The 16,630-nt window shown below is 45.4% G+C and overlaps 1 protein-coding gene across 3 annotated transcripts in view; it reads left to right on the top strand.

Annotated features, from left to right (window-relative positions):
- The first annotated feature begins 10,407 nt into the window (after positions 1–10,407).
- Positions 10,408–16,630, top strand: part of PLXNB2 (plexin B2) — a 251,973-nt gene continuing 245,750 nt past the window's right edge. Inside the window, exon 1 of one of the 3 annotated variants that reach the window (XM_062634239.1) lies at positions 10,408–10,508. The gene's annotated coding sequence lies outside the window, so the exon portion shown is untranslated. The remainder of the gene's footprint in view (positions 10,509–16,630) is intronic. The other 2 variants (XM_062634242.1, XM_062634241.1) reach the window with 2 other exon arrangements.

The raw sequence follows: 16,630 nt of genomic DNA, 5'->3' as shown, positions 1-16,630 counted from the left end.
CTCCTTTGATGATCCTATGGCTCTTTTTCAGCCTCTAAAACTTCTACAGCAACCATTTGAACCCTTTCCCATGTCTGAAACACACCTAAATCTCTGCTCTGTTTTAATCCCTTGATGCTTAACAACCTCACTGAGATCACATTTTTCCTTTATGAGGACACTGATTTAGCTACTTCTACCTCTACTTTTTTTACAAAATTTCCAGGATTTGAATATACATGAAACCTGAAATTAGGTCGCGGTTCCAAATTTATCATGGGGCAACAGATAAAAACCCAAACCATCCCTGCATAAGCCTTATTTCGTTAGGAAAACATGGTAAAAATAAGAATGTATGTCAAACCACAAAAACTGCTAAAGGATTCAAGAGCAACTGCAGTACATGAAGTTATTTTTCTTCCTACCCTTCCTTACAAAACTAGATTTAAATGGGCTGTATAGCAGTACTTATCATAAGCCTGTAATACAGCACTGTGAGCCACAGTAGTAACCATTTTGAATACGATGCTATTAACACAGAGAAATCATCTCTATGTTGAAATTCCATCAAACTATTCTATTCTGAGGTCAAAAATGTTTTTCCCTTCTCCATCTGCTACAGTTTTGGAGATTTATTGAATAAAGAAAAAAAGATCCCAACACCAGGCAAACCTATTTTAACAAGTATATCTATCACAAATGTGTTGGGTGACTAATAACGTTCATGTGTGCACTGCACTTGCCAGAAAATATCAACATTTCCAAATAGTTATCACATTTACAATTAAAATAATGTATTTGCCAAATGTTTGGTTGTTTTTCTTTATTCAAATGATGATTTCTCTTCTGGTCAAAGTGCAGAACAAAATTTCCTGAGTATCAGAAATAAAACATTAGGGAGAGATTCTAATGTCTGATAGAGCCTCATTCAGCTCTCAGCCATATAATATTGCTTAGATAATATCAGGCTTGTCACTGTTGTAGGAGGCCTAACAGCATCCTAACAAGGAAAACTGAAAAGAAACTTAAAAATTTGCCTCTTACAAGTGTCCTGCTTGTCAGTTGCAGTTCTCCAGCTATTTCTCATGCTGCCTGATGTCTGGCTTCTGCTGACCCTCCTGCTGCCTTCATCCTTCTACAAGTGATGGAGGCAGGAGTGGTGACTGGCAGCAGGAGTTTGCACACACAGCTCGCATGCCCCATGATAACTGGTGTGCATTAAGCTTAATATGTGAATGTTCCTACTGCATTATTTTCTTCTGCTCTGGGACTGGCTGGGGCAGAGATGGGGGGGGATCTTACAGATAAATAGAAAAATAGATGATCAACAAAGGATCAAAACTGCATTGCCTTTTAGTAACATTCCCTTCTCAAGCCTCCCACTTACTTCCAGCACAGACAGCTACAACTTCAGAGTAATGTAGGAGCTGATTTCAGACGAGAAAACACCTGCTGATTGCTTCCCATGACTTCTTTTCTGCTCTAACAGCAAGAAGGGATGCTAAGGGTGATTTAGTGGTTGATCTAGTGGTTTGCTGCCTCCATGTCCCACTCCCTCAGCCCATTCCAACCTATGGGCTGCTGCTGGCACCATCCTGATCTCCTGGTAAGCTAGCTCTGGGCTCAGTATCATCAGGCATTCTGGAAGAAGGAAATAATAATCACTTTTTTTGTTGATTTCTGGTGGTTGGCTCCCAAAGGAGGCTCATTATGGTATCACATAAGTACAGGAGCTGGACTAAGAGATGCTGGAGGGTTACATGGTCAGAAGGGGATGTGGACCACCAATCATGGAATAGAAGAGCTTAGCCACAATGTGAAACTCCTCCTGAAGAAATTAATTATCAAGGATATGCTGGAAAGAGAAAGACAGTGTAACAGAGGGACAAGGTGTACATTATCATCATTTGCTACTCTCAGTGTTCATTTGCTTACTTCCATGTAGGACCATGCTAAGAGTGCAACTTGGGAGAGGCAACAAAGATAGTGATAATGCTGTTACAGGGAAGGTTTGGAAGATAGGAGTTACCAGATACAAGCTCCAGTTGCTGCTTTAGTATGTCTGTAGATGAACTCGACTTTAGACTCAATCTCCCTGCTCAGGTTTCAAGCTGTTAGATGATGCCTGCCCCAGGAGTCACATCACTGGAATAGTTGCACTGACAGGGTATTTTAGTTTAGGCATTGGGAAACTAAGCAGGAGCTGGTTTATTTCCATCATGTAAAGAAATATATCTTTGTCTGGTTAGACCTCTACATGTATGTTTGGCTACTTTCTCTAATGGCAACTTATCCTCCTGGACACTTATTTTGCTAGTTAATTTTTGTTTTATTAGTTTTATATACTTTTCCTCCTCACTCAGGGGAAAAAAAGATTAAATGCAAACCAAACAATTCCAGCAAGACTAAATAATATCTTCAGGGGACTATAGTATTGGCATTGATCATTTAATCATAGTAGGTTTTACCTTCACTAGAAGCATTGCCATACTTCAAGAAGCAAAACCACTTACTGCAAGGCTCTACTCTTCCATTTCAGTGCATCATTTCCCCATCACCCTTTTAGCTCAGACTTCCAATTTTCATAAAACAGCAGTGCAACTTGCAGAGCACCTGAGGTGATTTCCACTGTATTCACTGCTGGTAAGGGTTCAGCTGAAGGATCATGTTAAAACCTGCATTTCAAGGATGAAACTGTTCACTTGCACATATCCAGCAGAAAATCAGAGACCTAGAACATTCAGCCTACATGAGAAGTTTAAATGAATGGGGGAGAAGGACTGTAAAGAAAAGCTTAGAGAAGGTAAAATCAGTGCTTTCAAATCCATAAAGGATTTCTGTGAAGGGGCAGGAACAACCTACCTGCTTTCAGCATCCTTGTTAGCATAAAAAGTAAAGTATTTCATCTGCAGCAAGGAAGATTCAGACAGGATATAAGGATTACCATAACACTTAAGTAGTAGATGGATGGTCTACAGAATGTTCAAACCTCCATCAAAGGAGATATTTAGAAGACACAGCAAAATTTACCTATAGGTGTAGATGATATTGCTCCATGTCAGGGGTATGTACTAGATGCCCCAGAGGTCCTTTCAAGCCCTCTGGGTCTGTGAACCTTGAGGCTGCAGAACAGATATGGCTCCAGCAGAAAGACCCACATGTCACAGAGGGCTGTTGGTACTGGACTTCTGCACCCAAAGGTGCCCCTTTATGTGGTTGTGGCTGGGTATTGCAACATTTTCTCCTTTTTAAAAGAAACCTGTATTTATACTGTAAAAGTTTTCTTGAAGGGAAGAAACACACAGAACTATCTAAAGGATGATCAAATTCCCGGTTTTCCTCAGCCACCACATGACATTTCTGTAGTTGATTTGATGTGACTGAATTTTGTTCAGCTTTCACTAATTTTATACCGGGTTTTGTGTCCTGCCTTGTCTCAGAGGAGCACACTCTCTGCAAGAATTATTAGAGTGAAATATAGCTGAAGCCTCAACTATTAATCGTCTATAGTGAAGACCCAGGTTTTGTTACATTGCATCCAGTGAAGGAATACAAGCACAGTTTCGATGCATATACGTATATATGTGTATATATATATATATATAAACAGACACATCATAAAACTGAGCATCTGCATTTTGTACTTGCAGAAACCTACACAAACCCTCACAATTCACTTCAGATTGCATGAATTCCAGTTATCTGATATGCCTGTGATAAACAGGGGTTATTACATCCTGAGTCATTGTCCAGAAGAAAATAACTTAATCTTCTTATAAACTAAAACATGAAAAAAAAACCGAAAAAAAGGCATTTTTGAGACTAATGCATAGATAACATTGAGATTTTGCAATATCCTGATGAATAAGGTCTGTTTACTGTGGACAAAAGACAGCGACTGCACTTTGGCCAGTCCTTTGTAACATCTCTCTGAGGACAAACACCACTTTATTCTGGCCTTGGTCCAAGTGCCTTCAAGAGCATTTCTTTAGGTACTCTGACACAGTGGCAAAAGCACTGCAAATGTGATTAATGGCAATGGGAGAACATAATAAAGGTTAATGCTTGTTCAGCTGTATGCCACTGCTCTTAAACCAGAGGTTTGGATGTATACTAACCAGCTATTTCACCTATTCATGCAGGGCAGTTTTCAATATGTCAGATTGAGATTTTGCTGGAGTTTTGGTAGGAAAAAGTAACAGAGATGGGCAGTGTAATTGAAACTCTATTAATCTGTTATCTAACCAAAATCATGTGAGTTGGATGTCCGGGGCCTCAGTACATACCTCATGATTTATGTATGCCAAAAGCTGCTTTCAAAAGTACTCATCCTTTTACCATCTCCCATGAGCATCAACATGTCCAGTGTTTCTAGCAGGATGCCATGTATTTATTTTTCACGTTGCTAGTGGGGAAAAGCTGCTTTAATAAACCCACATGGGGTGGCAAGCAGTGTTAAGTAACAGGAGTTCCCTGTTGATTACCCCATTCCTTCTCCTCCCTGTGGCAGAAACAGATAAGACAAGATTTTTCTACCAATTTCATTGACATTAAAATAACCACTTTTAAAATCAGGGCTAACGAGCTAGAAATGTACAACCAAAAATTGCTGAAAACCTGTAAATACGGACACTGAAATGCAGCTATTTGACATGCCGAGCCACAACAATGACACATGATTTATTGATTAGTTGCCATCATGTGATGGATGCTCAGCTAGTCATTTAAAATATTTTCTTGGAAATCTTCCTGTGAATAAAAAGGTAAAATACAGGCTTTATGTTAGTAGTCAATACTTTATTTTTCTATCTTAACGGATGTGTCATTGATGAATTCTGGTTGGTCTCAGTCTTTAAAAATGATTAATGCTTCTCTAACCCTGTTGTGCTCTATTAATCTCCTACTATTTTAGCTGTTATGTTTAACTACTATTGTCCAGATATACTTGAATAGTATAAACACAAAATTTCTGTATGTTCAGAAATTATTTATTATAAGCTATCTGAGGCTACTGATGTAAAAAGATTCGTTATTCCCAGCATAAAATAGTTTAATCTGATTTTCCACTTCTGAACAGAACACTGTAATCATGCACTCTCACTTGCAATTGTCTTCCCACAGCCAAGCTCTCTGTAATGAAACTAGTTCAAATATTAGTAGATAATGAGAGTCTAATTTTTTTCTACAATATAGATATAACAGCATGCATGGCAGTCAACTAACTCTAACAACCAGTTCTCCAACTGGTTGCACAATAAGCAATACCATCAAGTGTAATCATACTGGCTGTGGCTAAAATGAATGGTTACTTGGTGATAGCAGAGCAATGGCTTTGGAACTTAGCTAGGCAGCTGCCTTAATTACAGTTGGAAATGCTGGTTTGTCTGGTCTGCATACATACAGGTGTGTGTGTGTGTTTGTGAAAGGTCTCTTTAAACAAAAAAGGAGGAGGAAGAAACAGGGCAGGGACAAATATTGTCAACATTTTACATTCATTTTAGCTATGTTTTGAAACACCATAAAACTTTCTGTTGAAATTTCTTATCATATTTTGATTTTATTTTTTTCAATTAAATTACCCAGAAAATTCATGATAGCATTAAAAAATACAAGCACGGCCTGTGTGAACCTCTCCATTACCCGAGGATCTCTTAACCAGGCTCACACGCAGTTGGGTACAACCAGGGCAACGTCAAAGCATCAAGTCTTGACTGTCAGGGCTGCACCTTGTTATAGTTGTACTCATGCATATAGACATCACACACATCCATATAAGGCTTTCTGTGGATTCCACATGGAAATTGTATCCAGGGCATGCTGGTTTTCTCTTACCTTGGTGCAGCAATTTATATCTGTAGCAAAGTACATGCAAAACGTCTGCTAAACTAAATAAAAGCAATGTTTGACTGGGTAACATTTTGCACACAGGTAAACAAATGTATCATTTGAGGGTCAGAAAACACCAAAACCCCAACTATTTTCCAGCATCAAAGGGAAATAATGAAGGGAATTGTGCAATTAACCTTAGGTTATTTTACCTTTTTCTGGATTGTTGGAAAATGGGCACTGAGAAATGCATCAACCAAAATACCCCACCCCCCAGATATATACAAACTGATCTGCCATGTGAGTTTGGTGCAAAGGGCATGAAAGTCAGGATGTGCACAGTGACATTTCACAAATCTAATAATAACACCTTAGATTTATCTGGCACTTTTCGTCCAGAAAAAAAGTAGATCCCAGGGTGATTTATGGACTGTAAAAATATAAATATGTATATCCAGGTCATTTCAGTCCCCAGTGGAAGATGATGCAGAGTCCTATCAGAACCAAAGGCATCAGATGGAGGGTGAAAAAGTCTGCAGAGCCCTTGTTTACACCTTAACCAAGAGACTAAAGCCGTTCACGTAGTGTCCTCCTTGCACTCCTGTTACTGATATAAATTTCTTATAAAGCAGGCAGCAGCAGCGGTGCTAGGGCAGACTGAATCTCAACTACAGCTGTTGTCTGGTACAGCAGACACATTGCTGCTTACGTGAGAAAGAATCCTTTTCCCTTTCTTCCCCCTCCCCATCCTTCAGAAGAGAGCTGAGATGGGGACATCCTCAGGCAGGATATAAGGAGGTTGCTCAGGCATTTAAGCATGCACACAATCAAAATTTCCTGCAGGCAGAAAGTGCAATTTTAATGATTTTAAAGGATTTGAGGTCCTTTTTCAGCTGTTTGGGCTGCTCTCAGGTTATCTCCATGACCACAGAGCAACAACCTTCCTTCCTAAAGGCTGATAATCAATCATCTGGCTGTTCATCTGCCCATCAGTCCCTCATAAAAATGTCAGAACACATTGGCTACTTGCAAACAAATGAATAAGAGGTAGAAGCCTCAAACATAATTAAGTTCCCAGGGGTTTTGTGAGCATCAGTGACTAGAGACTCAAATTAGTTTTCCAACAGAGAGAGAGGCAGGAGGAACTGGGCTGTTGAGGGCTGTGCTTGGCAGCAGCCAGTCACCCCGGCAGTGCAGGCAGCATGCACACTGCTCTGGATCTGCAGCAGCAGCTGCTGCCCCTCGCCACCGAGAAGAGGTGTCACATCGGACATGAAAGAGAAATGGGAGATGAGGTTATAGCAACGAGTGAGTCAGAGTCGAAGCCGAAGGAAATCCGGCTTCATTAGTTCTGTTCCTCATGGAACGAGGTGTTTTTAATAATGACAGCTGGAAATTTGGCTCCTTTTTACAGGCCTTGAAGGTCTCTGTGGGAGGAAGGATACTGTGTATTGGTGCCTTAGATAGATAGAATTGAGAATTGACAGCACTGGGAAGTAAGCAGGAGAGAGGCACATCAGTGTAAAAGACAATAATGAGCAGAGAATAAAACACAAGGATGCACATAATGACATATGGGCAATAACAAGGTGAGGAGAGAAAGAGGGACTGCAGAGGGAGGAAATAAATAGGAAATTGAAAGCTGGACTAGACGCCTATTCACATGCAGCCCCATTATCTGTGTCCTTACACAGGAGATGGAGAGAGCAAGTCTTTCTCCTTACACTGAGCATGTGTAAGCACACGCCGGCAGTGCAGATCCCCAGGAGCCTGGGGAGCTGTTAATCATTCAGTCCTTTACTTGTTGCTGTTTTCTAAGATTTTTTTCATTTAGGATTTGATTTGACCTCTTCTTTTTATCTTTTTTGGTGGGTGGTGATAAGGGAGGGGAATGATCCTTGAGCTGCAAATAGCAGGTTTTGATGTGGAACTGTTTATCTGTGTTCTTTGGAAAGGTATCTCCCTGTATCACATACTTCTCCATGGGGGAGAAGGATGATTTGCTGGCTGCAGTATAAGACAGGGTGGGTGGGAGGCAGAAAACCACGTTAGGAACACTTTGCACCTCTGCAAGCGGGCCAAGTGCTGAATTCAGCACTGAATTTAGTAACAAAAGTGCTGTGGCACCTATTTGTGCCCCATCTGCCAGAAGCACAGGCTGATATGCCCTGCTGCTGCTTTAGCACATCCACATGTGCCTGGCAGAACAGCACCTTATGGAGGCTTAGCAGAGAAGACAGCTGTCCTGGGATGGGATGCTGTGTGGCCACCTCGAGCTGTAGTTCGGCTTCATAATCCCTGTCACACTCTGCAAGGTCAAATGTACAGCAGGTAATCGTTACAGACTGGAGGAGAATTCAGCACAGCTTCAGTTCACCAGCTCCTCTTTTGAATTAAATAAACTGTCACCATTGCTCTGGCTCTGTGTGTGTCCATGGGCAAGTTTCTCAGGAAAAAAAAAAGACAAAACCAAAACACAACAAAACTGCTATGGGGCCAGAGCAACAGGACCTGAGGAGCTGGAGGAAACTGTTCCAGCCAGAGGGAGCTGTGTGGTGTGCCAGGACTGGGCTAAGGCTTAGATTTAGCCTGGGGACGGACATCATGAGACAGCATGAATATGGCAAATAGAGCCCTGGCCAGTGGCCACTGGATGGAGCAGGTGAAAGCTCACACCTGGGGCTTCCCCCCTCAGTGGGCTGAGCAGATCGCTAGGTTTGGAGTAGGCAGGGCTGGGGGACAAGTAAGAGTCCCCAGCAAAAACCCCTGGGGCAGAGCATGCTGGGAGGCAGGGATTCACAGGCCAGGGCAGAGGGAGAGCCGCCTGGCTGGTAATTCCAGGGCATTCTGCCAGAAGTTTGGGCACCACCTGGCCATAAGCCCAGACATTGAAAAGCAGCCTGGAAAGTGAGGTCTTACCAAGCCCATTAGCAACCTTTGAGTTTCTCCATCCCAGATCTCTCCCAGGGTTTGCAGGATGCCTAACCCAATTTTCCCTAGGAGATTCCTATCTCCCTCCTCTTCAGCTTCACCTTCACTCTTCCAGCAAGCAAAGGGGTACAGAGTGGGGATCCAGGTCTTCTGAAACAGTCCACAGTTATGACATTCTTTCTCATCTTAGAGTGACTCAGCCCAGTCACGTGAAGAGCCGTAAGGAGGCAAACAAAAAAGAACAAGGACCTTCTGGTGAAGGTTAGTACAAAAGCTGGGCCAGACTGGTGAGCCCCAGTCAGCACAACCTGCCTCCCGAGCACGACCCCAGAGGGAAAAACCCACAAGCCACCATGTTCTGTTTGAACAGTCCCAAAACCGCCACTAACTAGGAGTGCGGAGGCACTTTGCACAGCCAAGGTCTGAAAGCCAGTTTTAACATCTCCAAGTCTCTCACTTCTTACTCTTGCCCAGGCTTTGGAGCTGATTTTTATCTATTTCGTATTGTTGCCGTTCTGAGATGCAGGGGCAATTTTTCCACGATTTCCAGGGCTCTGTTTGAGAAGCATGGCTTTCGGACCAGCTCTCTCCTCTTGTTTCTGTGGGTAGCCCAAAGCACACAGCATTTAATGGAGCTGCGCTCCAAGTGCCAACAGCAGCTAATTAATTGCTCCCTGCAACATTGCTGGTCCACATTTGACCAATGGGAAGCTACTTACAAAGTCTCAACAACTTGCCCAAAGCTTACCTGAGCCATTCTTCTAAGACATCCCTCTTTTTAATACTTATCTCTACATTATTTACGGTTAAGACAAATTTGGCATCTGAATGTGAAGATATATGCTAAAGAAAGGCGATTCTGTGTGTCCACACCGGCAGGAAGTGGGCTGTGCATTATCTCCTGTTGTCTTGGACTAGGATGAGAGTAATTTGCACACAGGAGAGGGAATAAAGATCTTCTGAAATTATGATGACAGAGAGTTTACCTGAGAAGGATAAACCCCGGAGTTGTTCGAATTCGCTAAAAATGTTGCCAGGGGCATATTTTGGGCCGCACAACGACAGAGCAGGGTGTGCAAGAAGTGAGGCAACCTCTGGGAGTCCAGGAGTATCCGGTCAGGGAAAGAGGAGTGGAAATTTCGCTGTTCCCTCTATACCAAGGAGTGCCCCAAGACACCACTGGAATACGACGGGTACCCCAAAGGCCTCTGGCTACGGAACGACAGGGGCTGAGGCTGGCAGAGGCTGCCCGGGGCGCCGGCCAGCGCCGCGCCGCCAGTGCAGGGCAGTGCAGTCCTGCCGCCGCCGCTCCGCACCCTGGGGACCCGCGGAGCTGCGCTCCCTCCCTGCGGCGGAGCACTGGCGGGCGGCTGGGGCTGGAGCAGCTGCTCCGACCAGACCCAGATCCAGATCCGGCCCCGGCTCCCAGCGCGTTCAGGGGCTCCCCGGGAGCGCTCGGCCCGCTGGTGGCCCCGCTCCGCCGCGCCGTCTCTGCCTGGCTGCCGGGCAAAACAAAGCAGAGAGAAGGAAAGGAGAAGGGGGAGAAAGTGCGGCTCGTGCCTCCTCCCGGCCCTCCGCCTGGATCTCGCTGCATGAGACAGCGCTGCAAGCGGATCCTGACCGGGGGCAGGGGGTGGAGAGAGGAGGAGGAGGAGGACGGAGAGGGAGGGAGGGAAGGAGGGACGAACGGGAGCCTCTCTCCTTCCCTGGGCTGTTTTTTTCAGTTTCCTGTCTCTCATTGTGCTCACAGCGGATATGTGCTGCGCCCACAGGTGTGTCCCCTCCTCGCAGCTTTTCCCCGGCTCCCCAGCGTAGGCTCCGCTGTCGGGGGGCGGCGGCGGATCGCGACCGTCATGTGATGATTAATTTCTGTCGGGGTGGTTTCTCTCTCCTCTCCTCTCTCTGTGTGCTTTCCCCTCCTTCGCTCCCCGCCGCTCTCCTCCTTTCTCTCGGAGGTGGCTGTAGCCGCTGCCGCCTTCGCTCTGACTCTCCGGCTGCTGTGGCGGCAGCGGGGCCCGCCGGGAGCATGGGCGGCCGCCGGGGGCTGCCGTAGCGCCTCTGCCCAGCCCCACACCGCCCACCCCGGGCTCCGGGTCGCCGCCGCTCCCGCTCCGCCAACTCGGACGGTCCGTGCCTGCGGGGCTGCCTCCCGCCGGCGCCTGCACCTGTTGAAGGTAACGCACCCCCCAGCCCTGCGCGGCGCGCCTCGGGATGCGGCTGGGGGGAGGATTTCTCGGCGGGGTCCCCCCCCGTGTTTCCCTCGCTGAATCGCGGGCAGAGCAACTTCCCCCGCCTCGGCTGCGGGCCACGGGGCCGGGTGGCTGCGGGCAGGGCGGTGGGGCCGGGGCGGAGAGAGGGGGGGCTTCCGCCGCGCTGCCCGGCCCCAGATGGTTTTGGTTTAAGGGGCTCTCGAGCGGCGGCTCCGGACCCGCAGCGCCTTCCCCAAGCCGCCGCGCGGGGCCGGGACCGGCTCGGGGCGGCGGCTCCTCCCGCCCGCGAGCGCCCGTTCCCAGCGGAGCTCCCCGCAGCCGGAGCGCGGCCCCGCTCGGCGGGGGTCGGTCGCTCTTCCTGGGAGTTTCGCAATCCCTGCAGGCGGGCGGCTGGGGTCAGCAGCCCTGGTGCCGCGCTCCGCCCGCATACCGCCGGCTCGGAACCTCCTTCGGGCTTTCCTGGAAGCGCATTTTGTCTCCTGGCGGAGGCAGCTTTAAACTTTCTTTCCAAACTGTTAATTAGCTGTGCCGTGCTTTGCGCGTGTTTCGTGCAGGCGAATGAAAGTGCGAGGCTGGAGAGGCTTGTGACTCAGGGCATAGTTATTCGGGAGCTGCAGAACACCTCTGGTTTCCTTGTCTAGCTGGGCTGTACCTGTGACTTGTGACTTTGCCTTCTCCGAGACTGCGCCTGTCTCGGTGACACCCCAAGAGACAAGGGATTGATAACGATGGGTCCTTTCTGGGTTAATAAGACACTCAGGTGAATACACAAAGACGGAAGTGTAAGTTTATCAAATCTCACGGAAAATAGCATTGCCTTTGTTGCCTGTGAATTACAGCCCTACGGTCCCGTCCTTATCACTGAGCTCCTCATGAATGGTAACTTGTTTCTGAGGGAGCTTGATGCTTTTGTAACTAACGCTGTTACCTTGTATGTGATGGTTAGCTTATTGAACACCAGAGGGAACTCTGAATAGGTAGTTCATTTGCCGGAGATACATGCTTATTTTACTGTTTATGTTCCCTTTACAATGGAATCTAGAAGGAAGCAAAGGTTGGTAAGCAGTAGGCTGCTGGTATGTACCTAGGATTGGCTTCAGCTTGCTTCACACTTCTGAAGGCATCAACCCCAAAGCTGGGCTGAAAATCTTTTTTTTCTCCTTCCAGAGCTTGAAATATGTAACTGCCCTTGCAGGACCAGGGTTGTGTACCATGCTGTAGGCTGGGTGAGCCATTCCTTGCAAGGTAGGGAGTGAGGTTATACACAACCTTACTGACCAGCCTGCCTCTTGGGCTGCAAGACAGATCTGATGCAGTTTTGGGTACAGGGGCTGCTGCCTGCAAAAGCCAGAGCAGAGCATGCTTCCAGCCAAAACAAAAGGGAGGAAGTCTGCTTCTGAGCCTGGTGAGGCTTGTTCTTCTTGCCTTGAATACTTGTGGGTCTGAAGCCCTGGTGGGAACCTAGTTTGATTGCACATGAAGTAGAAAATTATCTTTTTTTTAGAACATATTACTTAAACCAATGCAGAAAGTGAGTGGTAGTGGTGTTTGGGAAAAGAGCTTAAGTAGTGGCTTCCACCACCAAAAACTTTCTATATGATCTGACATAACTGTAAGAAGTTAGGGTCAACCCACCAAAATGTGATGCTACATTTTGTAGTAAAATGAATGCTTGTGATAGTCTGTGACAGTGTTGATAATCAGACTTTCTTGATGCTTCTGTATAGTTGATGACATGGGAAGGACGGCACAACAAACGTGCTTCTGACTGACTTATGCTCCAGGGTCTGAGGCATCCAGCTGTTCATCCTGTCCCTTTGCCAGAGGTTACTCTGCCATTCAGCCTTGTTTCCTATTGGACTTTGAATCTGACAGACTTTACAGCTTGGCATCTGAATGTAAACTGCGTTTTATGGCTGTTCATGTTAATGTTTAATGCTGTGAAGTCCAGCAGTGTGAGCCTCCTGCTCATCTCTGTCCTGGCAGAGGGATGAGGCAAACAACTGGGGTCAGCTCAATGGAGCTGCACTTGGGAACCAGAGCCTGTAGGCACATGTGTTTTTCTGAAATGGCAAAGGTGACTTTGGAGAACTACCTCGTGCTGTGTCTTGGTGGGCAGTGGTATCAGGGCAGCAGCTCTGCACAAGAAGAGACTGTGGTTGATCACAGCATGTGGGGTTCTGGGTTTCAGAAGGACATAACAGATGGTGCACCCAAAAAGCCCTCCTCTTCCTCTCCTCCATCCATTCTGGGAACTAGCAAGTGAACGGAGGGTTTTTTCTTTTAGCCAAATCTCACTTTGTCAATCCAGCTTAAAGACCTATTATATAAAACATCCTCACTAAGGGCACAGCCCTTTTCTGCCTCAATTTAAGTGGGATAAAGGCTTTATATAGCTTTACAAAACTGGGAGTTCTTTGCCTTACGCGCAGAAGCGCCCTAAGAACAAATTACATTTTGAAAGAAGATTTCTTAGTGAATGCCTGTTAAGAACAAAAAAATTCCAGTGACTTATTGCTAATGGGTTTGGATTCTGGCTTGGTTTTGAGAAAATGGTTTGCACATTTATTTATTTTTATGAAGATGTAATGCTAAGCATCTGCATCTCTGTAACTGCTGTAATTTGGAACTTTTAAATTATTTATTGTATGAAGCACTGAATGAAGATATTTATTACACTGGTGTCACATTCTGAATATTGAATTGTAATTGTAAAATTAAGGTAACAACCTTAAATTGGGGTTTGCAACTTTAAGCTCTTGCCAGCAAGCAGTTAATGGCAACATTAACTGCTAGTAAAGTAATTGCTACCGTTCTTTTGCTGTCATTTTGTTCTCACTCTCCTCCAGTCAGACTGTTCTGCAGAGATATAATGAATATTCACCAAAATAGCTTGGCATTGTCACTTATGCAATTCCTCATCAGATCCAATGTGTTGATGAGCTAATGTGCACTTGATTAAACGTACTTGATTTATGCAAACAAAAACCATAGGTCCTTCTTGAAGTAAAGTTAGCACCTGCACAGCTGTTAGTGAGATGAGAGTCTAAATAATTAAGATGGAATTAAGTAAACAAACAACCCCAATGTGGTGTTCCTCCTACTTGTTCACCTTTATCTTTTAGTTCAACTCAGTAGCTGTTGTGAAGCTCAGCTTATAGTGTGGGGTGTTCTATGTAAACGGCTATTATTAGAATAAGTAAAAAGAAAAAAAGGCCATTATTAGCTATAATAAAGCCACAGATAACTAGAATTTGTGGAGTATTACTTTAAGAGTTTTATTTATGTATGAAGCTGGCTTGGACTTGACATTGCTCTGTTAATCCATGTTAAAAAAGATACAAAACAACACAGTCCAAGTAAGTCTTTGAGGAGGTGTCTGTTTTACAAAAAGAACCTCAGTATCTGGGGACACTTCCAGGGATGGTGATTACACCACTGCCCTGGGCAGCCTGTTCCAAAGACTGAGCACCCTCTCTGTGAAGAAATTGTTCTTAATATTCAGTCTAAACTTCCCCTGGCACAGCTTGAGACCATTACTTCTTGTCCTGTTTCTTGTTACTTCGGAGAAGAGACTACTTTCAGGTAGCTGCAGAGAGCGATAAGGTCCCCCTTGAGCCTTCTTTTCTCCAGACTAAACAACCTCAGGTTCCTCATCCATTCCTCATCAGACTTATGCTCCAGACCCTTCACCAGCTTTGTTGTCCTTTCCTGGACCTGCTCCAGCACATGTAGACAAAGTGGAAACAAGGAGCTGAAGATAGCCATTTTATCTAACCATCAGTGGCTCCGCGGTACAAAAAATTTTTTGTCTACAAAGCTGCTCAGATCTGACTGAAAAAAAGTGTGGAGCGTGCTCCTGGAGGCTCCAGAGGATGGATGGGGGAGGAAAAGGGCACATGCTTTCACAAGCCCTGAAGCAACAGGGAGGCTGATGAGCTGTTCAGGGGACCTTGTGGAGTTTGGACTTAATTTCTTTAGACAGATAGTAATTTCAGTTTCTGTCTCTGCTGTTAAGCCTCTGAAAATACACAGCTTTTGGATCTCTCTAGGTTTCCATCTCAGATGGCTGAGGGAAGACTTACTTGTTGACATTACATCAAAAAGTGCTTAACAACATTAGTAGCCATTATGAAAAAAAATCGCAGAGCCAACCTGATAACCAGTCCCTGCTCAATTGCTCAGCTGGAGACAGCCATAACGTGGGGCAGAGTTTGTCCCAGGAATGTGTCAGCAGAATTGAGGTCACCAGCCACATACTCACTGGGACACTCAGTTTCACTTTTGAATTTGTCTTCTGGGAGCCGGGGTGGATTGATGATTAACTCTGTGCTCAGCTCTCCAGGCTTCTCAGCACTCATTGGTGCACAGAGTCCACCTGGCACCTTCTGAGGCACTTCTGACCTTGCTCCATCTTTGTGGTTAGCTTACAAGTTTCTGCCTTTCTGGGTTTGTTTTTAACATGCCTTCTTCCACCACCTGCTCTCCGGCAAACAGCTTTGCCATCCAGGAAACCAGTGAAATCAGTAGTTTTGATTTACTCAGTCGAAGTGTGTCGTCTTCAAAAAGTTAGTTACCTAATTGAAACTTTATTTCTAGTGTTCTGCTTGCTTTTCTTGTTGACTAGCATCATTAATTTAAGGCCACAGGTTAAAGCTGGAATCAGTATCAACTCTGTGCCTGGGAAGATCATGGAGCAGGTCCTCCTTGAAACTATGCAAAGGTACATGAAAAGTAAAGAGGTGAATGGTGAAACCAACAAGGCTTCATTAAGCCATTTTTTCATGCCTGACAAATTCAGCGACCTTCTATGACAGGGTTACAGCATTGGTGGACAAGTCAAGAGCAACTGTTGTCATCTACCTGGACTGTGCAGAGCATTTGACACTGTCCCACATGGCATCCTTGCCTCTAAATTGGAGAGGAATGGATTTGATGGATGGACCACTCAGTTGATAAATAATTGACTGGATGTTTATACACAAAGATTTGTGCTCAACAGAGTGATGTCCAGGTGGAAACCAGTGATGAGTGATGTTCCTCGGGGGTTGGTATTGGGACTGGTGCTGTGTAACGTTTTTGTCGATGACCTGGACAGTGGGATTGAGTGCATCCCCAGCAAGTTTGCTGATGACACCAAGCTGTGTGGTGCAGTTGACAAGCTGGAGGGAAGGGATGTCATCCAGAGAGACCTTGACATGCTTGAGAGGTAGGGATAGAGCAAGGGGTAATGGCTTTAAACTGAAAGAAGGTAGTTCAGATATTAGGAATAAATTCTTTACCATGAGGGTGGTGAGACACTGGAAGAGGTTGCCCAGAGGTGTGGATGCCCCATCCCTATAAGTGTTCTAGGCCAGGCTGGATGGGGCTTTTAGCAACCTTGTCTAGTGGAAGGTGGCCCTGCCCATGGCGGGGGGATTGGAACTGGGTGATCTTTAAGGTCCCTTCCAACCCAGATCATTCTATGAATCTATGACTTTGGTAATTTGCAGTGAATAGATCTTGTATTACTTGACAGTCACAGTTTTCTTTATGTTGATGATATGTCATCTCTCTTGCTATTAGATGTTTAAAGCTTTCTCAGCCCTACAACAAACCAGGAAGCTATGGAGATGCTTTGCCCCAAAGGAAGTTTTGCTGTACTATTCCCTGTGCTGGACCTGCACAGGTAGACCTGTTGGAAG

Source organism: Pezoporus occidentalis, unplaced genomic scaffold, assembly GCF_034315485.1.
Source record: "Pezoporus occidentalis ecotype Australia unplaced genomic scaffold, CSIRO_AGI_Poc_V1 ctg42, whole genome shotgun sequence".
Lineage (NCBI taxonomy): Eukaryota > Metazoa > Chordata > Aves > Psittaciformes > Psittacidae > Pezoporus > Pezoporus occidentalis.
This window is presented reverse-complemented; position numbering and strand designations above follow the sequence as displayed.